Source organism: Arachis hypogaea, chromosome 4 (genome assembly GCF_003086295.3).
Source record: "Arachis hypogaea cultivar Tifrunner chromosome 4, arahy.Tifrunner.gnm2.J5K5, whole genome shotgun sequence".
NCBI lineage: Eukaryota > Viridiplantae > Streptophyta > Magnoliopsida > Fabales > Fabaceae > Arachis > Arachis hypogaea.
Genome location: NC_092039.1, coordinates 47,301,954 through 47,314,640, shown reverse-complemented (window position 1 = coordinate 47,314,640; position 12,687 = coordinate 47,301,954).

The following is a 12,687-nucleotide window of genomic DNA, read 5'->3' as shown; positions in this document are numbered from 1 at the left end:
GCGACGTCTCTCTCCCTCCGCGATGGTGGCGCGGTCCCTTTTTCCTTCCCGGTCTCTCTTTCCTTTTGTTTTCTTTTGTTTTTCTGCTACTGTGTTAGTGAGTATATGTGAGAAAGGAGACGGCGGTAGTGAGTGGCGGTGGAGATTAGGATTTTGTGTCTGTGTTTTAAAATTAGGGTTAGGATTAGGGTAGTTGAGGTAATTTTAATAAAATTTAGGGGTAGTAGAGTAAATTAAAAATTGATTTTAATCTAACACTAATATTTATAAAAATACTATATTAATTATCAATTTAGAAATTTATTTTCAAGTAAATACTCTAGTTCAATAACTAGAGATAATTAAATTAATTTTCTTTAAATCATAAAATAAAATTCAAGATTTAATTATTCAAATTAAAGCAGATAAAACTCTCATATTTTTCAATCACTAAAATTTTAAATCAATAATTAGAAAGTACTCAATTAATATAAAAATCTCTGAAAATATATTCTTGAATAAATAAAATAAATCATAAATAGTTTAACTTTCAAAATCTGGGGTCTTACATCCTACCCCACTTATAAAAATTTTTGCGCTCGAAAATTAACGTAATACTCAAAATATTACAAAATCTCGGCACTTTACTTTTAGACATCTTATGGAAAGATAAAAAGTATCAACATATAGATACATATACAATTTCAAATACGAAGATGTTCATATAGCTTAAAACATTTATAGGGATAACATGTGGTACAAAGCAAAAGATACAAGATAGCTATTAAAATGATGGGTATATCATCTGCACCCCAAACTCGTACTAACTTCAAAGCTTCAACTTCTCAAACTTCAACTCCTGATGTTTCCCAAACCTCACAATATGCGTTACCTATTAGTTCTATTTCGCCTACGATAACCTGTTAGTGCTCTCATATACATAAACCATCAGTATTAAGCTGGCCAAACGTAATACCGTGATGTATGAAATAGTAGACTAACGGCATCAATCATTAGGCAATCATGTGCATAAAGCTCTAACTCTCGCCACCAGAACAAGACCTATTACATGACAAACACATACAGTATGCAATTGAAGCATAGTCATTCCTCAAGCTCTACAGGAAAGACCGCTCTGATACCATAATGTAACACCCTAACTTTCATAACTTCTCAACTTATCTCAATCCAAACCAGCCCTCAATTTAGACTTAATTCATATTTCCATTTCAACAAACAACACCACATTTATTACTCACAATTGTAATACAACCAGCAACAACTATAACCATATCATCATCAATAACAAATTCACAATTAACAAATACACATATAACTGATTTAATCACCCAATTCTTTACCGCACCTTCAAACATACCAAACTTCAGTTTCAACATGCTCAGACATGCTCACATTCACTAACAATTTTCAACCACATCAATTCTCATTAATTGATCACGTATAGCATTTATAAATTATTTGTAATTACTCAATAAGCTTTTTGGCAACAACGCCTGATGGAGGACGCGACAATGGCAACGATGACATGCAAACATTGGCGGCAGTCCTCCAGCACCTTTCAGCTCACGCATCTTCTCTCTCTCGCGACGGCAAGGTGACTCGACGGTGACAAAGACCAACGCAACGAAGCTGGTGGCAGTGGCAGTGTCTTCTTTCTCGACTCCCTTGTGCAGCTTTTCGGGCTAGATTGAAGGCAGACATCGTCGGTGAAGCACGAGAATGGCGTCGAGAATCCTCCCAGCAGCGGCTATGGCTTAGCAACGTCTCTCTCCCTTTACGATGCTGGCGCGGTCGGTGCCTTCTCCCTTCCCGGTCTCTCTTTCCTTTTGTTTCCTTTTGTTTTTCTGCTGCTGTGTTAGTGGGTATATGGGAGAAAGGAGATGGTGGTGGTGAGTGACATTGGAGACTAGGGTTTTCTGTGTGTGATTTCAAAATTAGGGATAAAATTTGGGTAGTTGAGGTAATTTTAATAAAATTTAGGGGTAGTAGAGTAAATTAAAAATTGATTTTAATCCATCACTAATATTTATAAAAAAACATATTAATTATCAAATTACAAATTTATTTTCAAATAAATACTCTAATTCAATAACTAGAGATAATTAAGTTAATTTTCTTTAAATTATAAAATAAAATTCAAGATCTAATTATTCAAATTAAAGGAGATAAAACTCTCATTATTTTTCAATCACTAAAATTTTAAATCAATAATAAGAAAGTACTCAATTAATATAAAAGTCTCTGAAAATATATTCTCGATTAAATAAAATAAATCATAAATAGTTTAATTTTGAAAATATAGGGTCTTACAGCTCCTACCTAACTACATCCTAATTCATGGGCTTTTCTGAAAATATACTAGCTTCTTTGTCAGGAACTGTATATTCGATTTTCCTTAAAGTCTTCTTTTATCTCTTTGTGTTAACCAAGCCTTTTGGTTCCAAAAAGATAGGTCGGCTCTCCTTTCGTACTGTTCAGGATTAGAAAGTTATCTCTATTTTTGACGAGTTCTTCCATAATTTTAAAAATTAATTTTTCAAAATTCGAGCTGTTGAGCATGCCCGACATTTCTTCCTTGACGAGAACGAGGAACCTTGCTTTCTTTTATAATGGGAGGAGAAACCTATAATAGTTAAGTATAATGTAGATGATTTAGATGAGCTTGAAGAGAGCGTAGTGGGCCTGTTTCATGAGTGTTGCGATCGGGCTCCTTATTTGGACACCAAAAAATTTTTAGGGGATCCCAGTCAACTTCAGTCCGAGCTAGGTAGCCGTCTTTCCTTTTGCTTATGAATTTTGGTTGTAAGGTTGTGTTAATGACTAATTTGTCTTTATTTGATGTTACATAAAGAATAGCTCTTAAGTCGGCTACCATGAAGAGACTTCAGGCAACCGGAAAGAATGTCGTGGCTCGAGGTATAGAATTAAAGGAAGCTGGTGATACTGTTGCCCGACCTTCATCCTCAAAGTCAGACTCATGATTGTCACATTAGACAGTGCCGCAGCCCGTTATACCCGTCCCACTATCTCGGCCAAATCATCCCCGTTATACCTTGGACAGTGCCGCAGCCCGTCCTCCTCCTTATTCCTCTAAGCTAAATCCTAAAACACAGAAGACTGATGAGTTGGAAAGCATATACAACAAGGGCTTTGACGAGCTTGCTTGGAGTGAGAAGTATATTTTCCTTCATAGCTACATTAGTTTGGATGACGTGTCCATCAAAAACCATCTTCAACAACTAGCCCAAGGTGGAATTCGGACGGCTAACATATGTGCAGCTTTGGTAAGGGAGTTGGAGAAGACTCCCCTTAGAGCCACCCACAGTTCATTGGTGTCTTCTCAGGTTGAGGTGGCTTCTTTGAAGGACATAAAAAGGGAGCTTGAGGAAGAGAAGGATGCATTACTATCCGACTAGGGTAAAGCTCGGGCCAAAGCAAAACAAGCGGAGGCGGCCTTCACTATTAATGCACCATTATTTCGTGGTACATGATGACAAGTCATTATGTGCATATTTTACTAGCATTGTTTTACTTGTTTTCATTGGGTTTCATGCATTTCTTAGGCAATAAGTAAGTGTTTGAGTGAGAATTGCATGTTTGTCTTGATTCAATCAAACATTATTAATTTTGTACATTCTCATGGGATTTATGCAAGAATTATGTGATTATTATGAATGATGCAAAATTTTGTGATTTTGGCAAGGCTTTGATTGCATGTTTGATTGATGACAGATGAAAAGGGTGAAAAGAAAAAGCAGAGAAAGAAGCAAGGCAGAAGAACGTAGCATTCATTTGGAAAACGCTACAGTTTCCAGTGATGCGCACGCGTACAGGACACTTATGCATCGAACAAGTATTTTGGAAGATCCACGTGTACGCGTGCATGACGATAAAGAAGTGCTTGTTGGGAGGCAACCCAATCGGAGGTAACTCTCTTTTTCCTTTACTGTTTCAATAAGAAAGTTAAGTAGATTTATCTGTATTGCAAGGAGCTAAGTTTGGTGTTTCACACCAAAGTAATTCAAGGGTGAATGTTGGATGGTAAGTTTGGTGTTCCACCAAAGATTTCATTAGGAACACATTGCATCCTCAGCATGAATAGTTATCAGTCCCAAACAATCAGAGAAACTACTTAACAATTGTTTAGTTTTTAGTTCATAGTCTGTTGTCTAGTTTGTTTTCTTAATAAAAGCATATGAGGTTTACTGCATGTATACAATTTGCTGCATAAGGCAAGAAACTAAGTTTGGTGTTCACACACCAATCTAAGTTCAAAAGCCTACAAACATAAATGCATACTAACCATTTTGCAAGTGCTTAGTGAACAAGCAACTTCCAATAACTTTGCAGGAAGTTGATGACTTACATTATCTACCCTTTTTCTTGCATAAAAAAGACCATAAAAGAGGCATAATCTCATTTGATCATTCATGCCTTAATTGATGAATATCATAGTACATTGCTTTGAAATGAGTTTGTGCTGAATTTCAGGTGGAGAAGACATCAAAAATGAACAAAAAAAAAACAAAACAAGTAGGGCGTGTGAAGCAGGCGTGCTACCTGGAACAAATGCCACAAAAATGTATTGGCATGGCACGCCAGAGGCTGGGCGTGGCACGCTGGTACAACATTCCAACGAGAAAAAATGAAGACCATCAAAGGGGCATGGCACACCAGAAGCAGGGCGTGGCACGTCAATTCATTACTAGAAGAACCATCACTATGGCGTGCCACTTTGTGTCGAAGGCGTGGCACGCCAGCCCCAGAATTCACTTGGGCGTGCCACTTGAGGACCAAGTCGTGGCACGCCAAGCTTATGAGACCCCCAATTGAATAGGCATGCCACTTGACTAACAAGGCGTGGCACGCCAATGAACAAGGAGACAATGCAAAAGCTGGGCGTGCCACTTGGTATCGAAGGCAGTGTCACGCCAGCTCAATCATCTCACTTTGGCATACCACTTGAACATCCAGGCGTGGCACGCCAACCTCTGGGACCATGGCAAATGAAGGGCGTGACACGCTAGTCTCATGGCGTGGCACGCTGGTAGTGTTTTCCAGAGGAGGAATTAAAGGGCCAGTGAACACAGGCGTGCCACTTGGGAGATGAGGCGTGGCATGCTAGCAAGATGATGGAGCCAATGAAGGGGGTGACACACCAGTCTTATGGCGTGGCACGCTGGTAGTATTTTTCAGAGAGGAAGAAGAGGAGCAAATGAACTCAGGCGTGCCACTTGAATGACGAGGCATGGCATGCCATCAAGAGTGTGAAGCTTTAAGAAGGGCATGGCACGCCAGACCCTGGGCGTGCCACGCTGGTACAAACTTCCAGAAGCATGGAGATAAGGAAGATGATCTTGGGCGTGCCACTTGGTGTCGAAGGCGTGGCACGCCAAGTTACTTGGCCATTTAAAATGTCCTGGGCGTGCCACTTTGGCTCGAAGGCGTGGCACGCCAGGGGTTAAATAGAGGACGGTGTGCCACTTGAATGAAGAGGCGTGGCACGCCAAATCAGAAATAGAAGGAGCGTGACATGCCAGAGAAGCACCAGTCACACGCCAGCTGGAAGATCACGTTTGTTGAGTTTATTTTCCCTCCAAATTGTAATTTTCTTCACTTTTGTAATTTTCCTTAATTTTCTAGATCTAGGAGTAGTATAAATACCCTTGGAAGTATTGAAAAAGGGTTAGCAGTCACAGAGTTTAGTTTTGGGGATTTCACTTTTACTTTCCACACTTCATATCTTCCATCTTTTGTACTTTCTCTTTGAGCTATGAGTAGAAAAATTTCCTCTCATTGAGAGAGGGAGCTCTATTGTACTTGATGGATTAATGATAGTGAATTTCTTCTTCTCTTCATCTTCTCTTTAATTTGCTAGAAGGAATTTCGATTCTCATGCTTAGTGTTCAATTAACTTGGAAAAGAGATTGAATGCAAAATGGGTTTCATGGGAACCTTGAAGAAGGAAACATGAAACCATGCTAGAAATCCCTTCTCACACTTGAGTAGAATCTAGGTTTTGGTGTTTGGATATGGTGACATGCAATCCTCCCTCTACTTGGACCTATGATGATGTGTGGTATAATCAAGGACCAAGCATATCTCTCTTCATGAGCAATTAGACCAAGGAATTGGCTATTGATCAAGATCTGAGAGATTGAGTCACCAAGGGATTGGGGCTCAATCAATCATGATTGCCAAGAGGTTAATGAGTTGCATGATTGAAGAGGATATGAGCTGGATTTAATCCAAAGAGACAATATCTCCTGATCTCAATAAATTCCCCCATTCTTATCTCTCCCATTCTTTTATAGCTTTACTTTCATTCTGTAAAATCCCATTCCCCTTTACATTCCTGTTATTTCCATTTCTGCATTTTATTGCTTTCTTTTATTGCTTTGCCATTTATGTTCCTGCCATTTATAATTCTGCACTTACAACTTATCCTGTTGAGCTTGACTAATTCACCAATTGATTAAAATTGCTCAAATCTACCAATCTCTGTGGATATGATCCCACTCCACTGTGGGTTAATACTTGACGATAATTTTGGTGCGCTTGCCAAGAGCGGATTCATCAATATTATTGGGAGCGGTGAATTCCAAACTCATCAAGTTTTATGGCGCCGTTTTCGGGGATTGGTTTGAATTTGACAATGATTAAACTGATTGGAGAGCTAGATTAAGCTATTTTTTCCCTTAATTGTTTTCTTATTCATTTCCTAGTATAGCCTTTAAATTCCTTTCTAATTTCTGTTTTTCTTTTTTTTGTCTTTCTGTGATTTCTTTAGCTATTCATTGTTTATATTTTCACTCTTCTAACTATTTGATTAATTGCATCACTCAACCTAATCAATAATTTTAACTAAGGAGATTCATTCACTTGCTCTTTTCTTGCTGTGTGTTGACTGTATGACAGGTAGAAGAGGAGAGACTTCATCCTCTTTTGATAGTGAACCTGAGAGAACCTTCCTTAGATTAAGGAGGGAGGCTAGAGGCAAGGGTATAGTTGGAGAAGAACCAGTAGAGGAAGATCTAACAACTACCATGGAAGACGAAGCACACGAAGATGTTGGAGGAGGAGTTGGAAATCAAGCTGGGCAAGAGAGGAGAGTCTTAGGCTCCTATATCAACCCAAATCCAGGAAACTGTGGCAACAACATCCTCAAGCCAACAATCCATGCCAACAATTTTGAGTTGAAACCTCAACTCATCACGCTAGTCCAGAATAACTGCTCATATGGAGGAGGTGCCCAAGAAGATCCAAATTAACATCTCAACACATTCTTGAGGATATGCGATACTGTAAAGTCCAATGGTGTATACCCTGACACCTACAAACTACTTCTGTTCCCTTTCTCGCTTAGAGATAAGGCAACAAAGTGGTTAGAATCATTTCCCAAGGAGAGCCTAACCACATGGGAGGATGTTGTCAACAAATTTCTAGCAAGATTTTACCCTCCACAGAGGATTAATAGGCTAAGAGCTGAGGTGCAAACCTTCAGACAACTAGATGGTGAAACACTCTATGAGGCTTGGGAGAGGTTCAAAGATCTAACAAGAAAATGCCCACCAGATATGTTTAATGAGTGGGTGCAGCTCCACATTTTCTATGAAGGATTAACCTATGAATCGAAGAAAGCTGTGGACCACTCTTCAGGGGGTTCACTCAACAAGAAGAAGACCATTGAGGAAGCCATAGATGTCATTGAAACTGTAGCTGAGAATGACTACTTCTATGCTTCAGAAAGAGGCCAAAAGAAGGAGGTACTAGAACTCAATTCTATGGATGTCCTGTTGGCACAAAACAAGACAATTGCATCACAATTGGTAGCCTTAACTAAGAAAATAGAAAATAATCAAGTTGCAGTTTTCCAAGCTCAAGCACCACCCCAAGAAGAAAATGAGCCAGAAGTTGAATGTGAGCAAGCAAACTATGTGCATAACCCCTCTCGACAACCATATGACCCTAACTCCAAGACATATAATCCAGGATGGAAGAACCACCCGAATTTTGGGTAGGGGAACCAATAAAATCACAACCAAGATCACAACAAACCATACCAAGCCAATCAATACCATAATCACAAACCCAACCATCAGTCAAATAACAATAGACCTTACCACAATCCACCTCACACATCATATCCTTCCAACCAGCAATCACACCACCATCAAGACCCCCAACCTCACAACCATGTGAAATCAAAGGTAACTTTGAGAGAGTAGAGGCCACAATAGCACAGCTATCATCACAGCTCACAGGGGCCATTTCCATCCTCTTGGAAAGGCAAGCACAAGCTGAAAAGAAGATAGATGCCAACCAAGAAGAATACAGGTCCAATTTGAAGAACCAAGGTACAACAATCTTAGAGCTGGAAGCACAAGTGGGGTTCTTATCCAAGCAAATCCCATTGCCTACACACACATTTCCAAGTGACACCATGGCCAACCCAAGAGGGGAGTGCAAGGCCATCACACTTAGAAGTGGAAAAGTGGTATAAGAAGCCACCCCAAACCAGGAGAACCACGAAAAAGAAGCTGCAGAAAAGCCTAAAAATAGGAAGAAAGAAGAGGTCCCTAGCCCATCTTCACCAAGGCCAATCTTGAAGCCTTATGTGCCAAAGGCACCATACCCACAAAGGCTAAGGAAGGATGGGAAGGACAGCCAAATTTCCAGATTTTTGGAAATCTTCAAAAAGCTCTAAATCAACATACCATTTGTTGAAGCACTGGAGCAAATGCCCCTCTACGCAAAGTTCCTGAAGGAACTCATGACAAGAAAAAGAAACTAGGGAGAAAAGGAGACTGTAGTCCTAACTGAGGAGTGTAGTGCCATCATACAAAAAAAACTCCCCAAGAAAATGAAGGACCCAGGGAGTTTCCAAATCCCCTACATCATAGGGGATATCACTATTGAAAAGGCTTTATGTGACTTGGGGGCTAGCATCAATCTCATGTCCTTGAACATGATGAGAAGGATGAGAATTGAGGAAGCCAAACCAACAAGAATGGCACTCTAACTAGCCGACAGGACATTCAAGTTTCCACATGGAATGGTGAAAGATTTATTGGTGAAAGTGGGAGAATTCATCTTTCTAGCTGACTTTGTTGTGCTGGATATGGAAGAAGAGACAAACACTTCAATTATTCTAGGAAGACCATTCCTAACTACTGCTGGAGCTATCATTGATGTGCAAAAAGGAGAACTAGTCTTGAGATTACATGAGGAAAAGATGGTCTTCAATGTATTCAAGGCAATGAGCTATCCTAAGGAAGCAATAGGAGAATGCATGATGATGGACACCATAGAACAAATAGTCCAAGGAGTCTTAGAAGAAGAGCAATACGAAGGAAGTATAGAATTGGAGCAACAAGCACCACGTGAAGAACCACCACAAGGAACCATAGAAAGTTCAATCATGACAAACCACAAAGACAACAATGGAGAAGAGGCACCAAAATTAGAGCTAAAAACCCTACCTCCAAGCTTGAAATATGCCTATCTAGGTGACAACAGCACCTACCTAGTGATCATTAACTCAAGCTTAAGTAAGGAGCAAGAAGAGGAGCTCATCCAAGTGCTGAAACAACACAAGGATGCTATAGGCTGGACACTCACAGACTTAAAAGGGATGAGCCCCTCAATGTGTATGCACAAGATCCTACTTAAGGAGGGTGCTAAGCCCTCAAGGCAACAACAAAGAAGGTTGAATCCAACCATGAATGAGGTAGTCTAGAAGGAAGTGTTGAAATTGTGGCAAGCAGGGGTGATCTACCCTATCTCATACAGCCCTTGGGTAAGCCCAATACAAGTAGTTCCAAAGAAAGGAGGAGTCACTGTTGTAACAAATGAGAAGAATGAGCTGATACCAACAAGAACTGTGTCTTGTTGGTGCTTGTGCATCGACTATAGGAAGCTCAATGAAGCCACCAGGAAGGACCACTTCTCCCTACCATTCATGGACCAAATCCTTGAGAGGCTGGCTGGACATGAATACTACTGCTTCCTTGACAGTTATTCGAGTTACAACCAACTAGTTGTGGACCCAAAGGACCAGGAGAAAACTTCATTTACTTGTCCATATGGCATTTTTGCTTACATGAGGATGCCCTTTGGACTATCCAATGCACCTACGACATTCCAAAGGTGCATGCTCTCCATATTTTCAGACATGATTAAGCAGTTTATTGAGGTGTTTATGGTGACTTCTCTGTATTTGGTAACACATATTCTGATTTCTTGCATCACTTAGCCCTGGTGCTAAAGAGATGCCAAGAGACCAACCTTGTTTTAAACTGGAAAAAATGCCATTTCATGGTTACAGAAGGAGTGGTCCTTGGTCATAAAATCTCAAAGAAGGGTATAGAAGTGGACATGGCAAATGTAGAGGTGATTGAAAAGCTACCTCCACCTTGCAATGTCAAAGCAATTAGAAGCTTTTTGGGACATGCTGGTTTCTATAGGAGGTTTATTAGAGACTTCTCCAAGGTTGCCAAGCCTTTGAGCAATCTACTTGTCTCTAATGTGCCTTTTTGTTTTTGATAATGAATGCATGTCAGCCTTTGAGGAGCTTAAGAACAAACTTTCCTCTGCACCTATCATAGCACCACCATGTTGGGATCTACCCTTTGAGTTGATGTGTGATGCATCAAATTTTGCTGTGGGTGCTGTTTTAGGATAGAGGAAGGATAAATTGGTGCATGTCATTTATAATGCCAGCAAGGTCCTTAATGAGAATCAAAGGAACTACACCACTACAGAGAAGGAATTACTTACCATTGTCTTTGCTTTTGATAAATTTAGATCATATCTCATTGTTTCTAAAGTAATTGTATTCACTGATCATGCAGCACTCAAATACTTGCTTACCAAATAAGAGTCCAAGCCAAGGCTAACAAGATGGATCCTGCTACTCCAAGAGTTTGACATCGAAATTAAGGATAGGAGTGGAGCAGAGAACAAAGTTGCTGACCACCTCTCAAGGATCCTACAAGAAGAAGAAGGAGCACACCATCTTGCAGTGAATGAAAGCTTCCCGGATGAACAACTAATGATGATACAAGAGACCAATTGGTTTGCTGACATAGCCAATTTCAAGGCCATTGGGGAATTACCAACCAACATCAACAAACTCATGAGGAGAAAGCTTATCAAAGATGCCAAATACTATATCTGGGAGGAGCCATATTTGTTCAAAAAGTGTGCTGATGGGTGGTGGACGAAATTGTGATCACTATTCTTTTCAAGTTGTTTGTCTTTGTATGAAATCATTATTATGGCACTGGTTGAATTCACACAACTCCGTTCAACTAACCAGCAAGTGTACTGGGTCGTCCAAGTAATAAACCTTACGTGAGTAAGGGTCGAATCCACAGAGATTGTTGGTATGAAGCAGGCTATGGTCACCTTGCAAATCTCAGTTAGGGAGATTAAAGGGTAATTGTGATTATTGGAGTAAATAATAAAAAGGAATAATAAAAGGGATAGAATACTTATGCAGATTCATTGGTGGGAATTTCAGATAAGCGGATGGAGATGCTGTAGAGCTCAAGGACGCCTGCTCTCCTACTGCTTCTACTCAATCCTTCTTACTCCTTTCCATGGCAAGCTTTGTTTAGGGGTTCACCATCAACTGTGGCTACTTTCAATCCTCTCGGGGAAATATCCTATGCGGCTGTCACTCGCACAGCTAACCAGTCTGGAGGCATCACCCATGGTTGATGGCTACATCCCATCCTCGTAGTGAAAACTAATGCTCACGCACTCTGTCACAGTACGGCTAATCACCGGTTGGTTCCCTCCCCTACTGGAATAGAATCCCTCTTTTGCGTCTGTCACTAACGCCCAGCAGGTTACAAGTTTGAAGCACGTCACAGTCATTCATTACTGGAATCCTACTCGGAATACCACAGACAAGGTTAGACTTTCCGGATTCCCAGGATCCTACTCGGAATACCACAGACAAGGTGAGACTTTCCGGATCCTCATAAATGCCGCCATCTCTCTAGCTTATACCACGAAGATTCTGTTGGAGAATCTAAGAGATACGCATTCAAGCTCTGTTTCATGTAGAACGGAAGTGGTTGTCAATCACGCACGTTCATAAGTGTGAATGATAATGAGGGTAATCTAACTCATTACATTCATCATGTTCTTGGGTACGAATGAATATCTTGGAATAAGAATAAGAGAGATTTGAATAAAAGAAAATAGAACTTCATTAATACTTGAGGTACAGCAGAGCTCCACACCCTTAATCTATGGTGTGCAGAAACTCCACCGTTGAAAATACATAAGCAAAGAGTTCAGGCATGGCCGAATGGCCAGCCCTCTCTAACGTGATCACAAGATTCAAAATACAATCCAGGATGTCTAATACAATAGATAAATGTCCTATATATACTAGACTAGCTACTAGGGTTTACATGAGTGAGTAATTGATGCATAAATCCACTTCCGGGGCCCACTTGGTGTATGCTTGGGCTGAGCTTGATCAATACACGAGTAAAGGCATTTCTTGGCGTCAAACTCCAGGTTATGACGTGTTTTGGGCGTTAAACTCCGGATCATGACGTTTTTCTGGCGTTTAACTCCAGACAGCAGCGTGTACTTGGCGTTCAACGCCAAGTTACGTCGTCTTTCGTCGAATAAAGTATGGACTATTATATATTGCTGGAAAGCCCT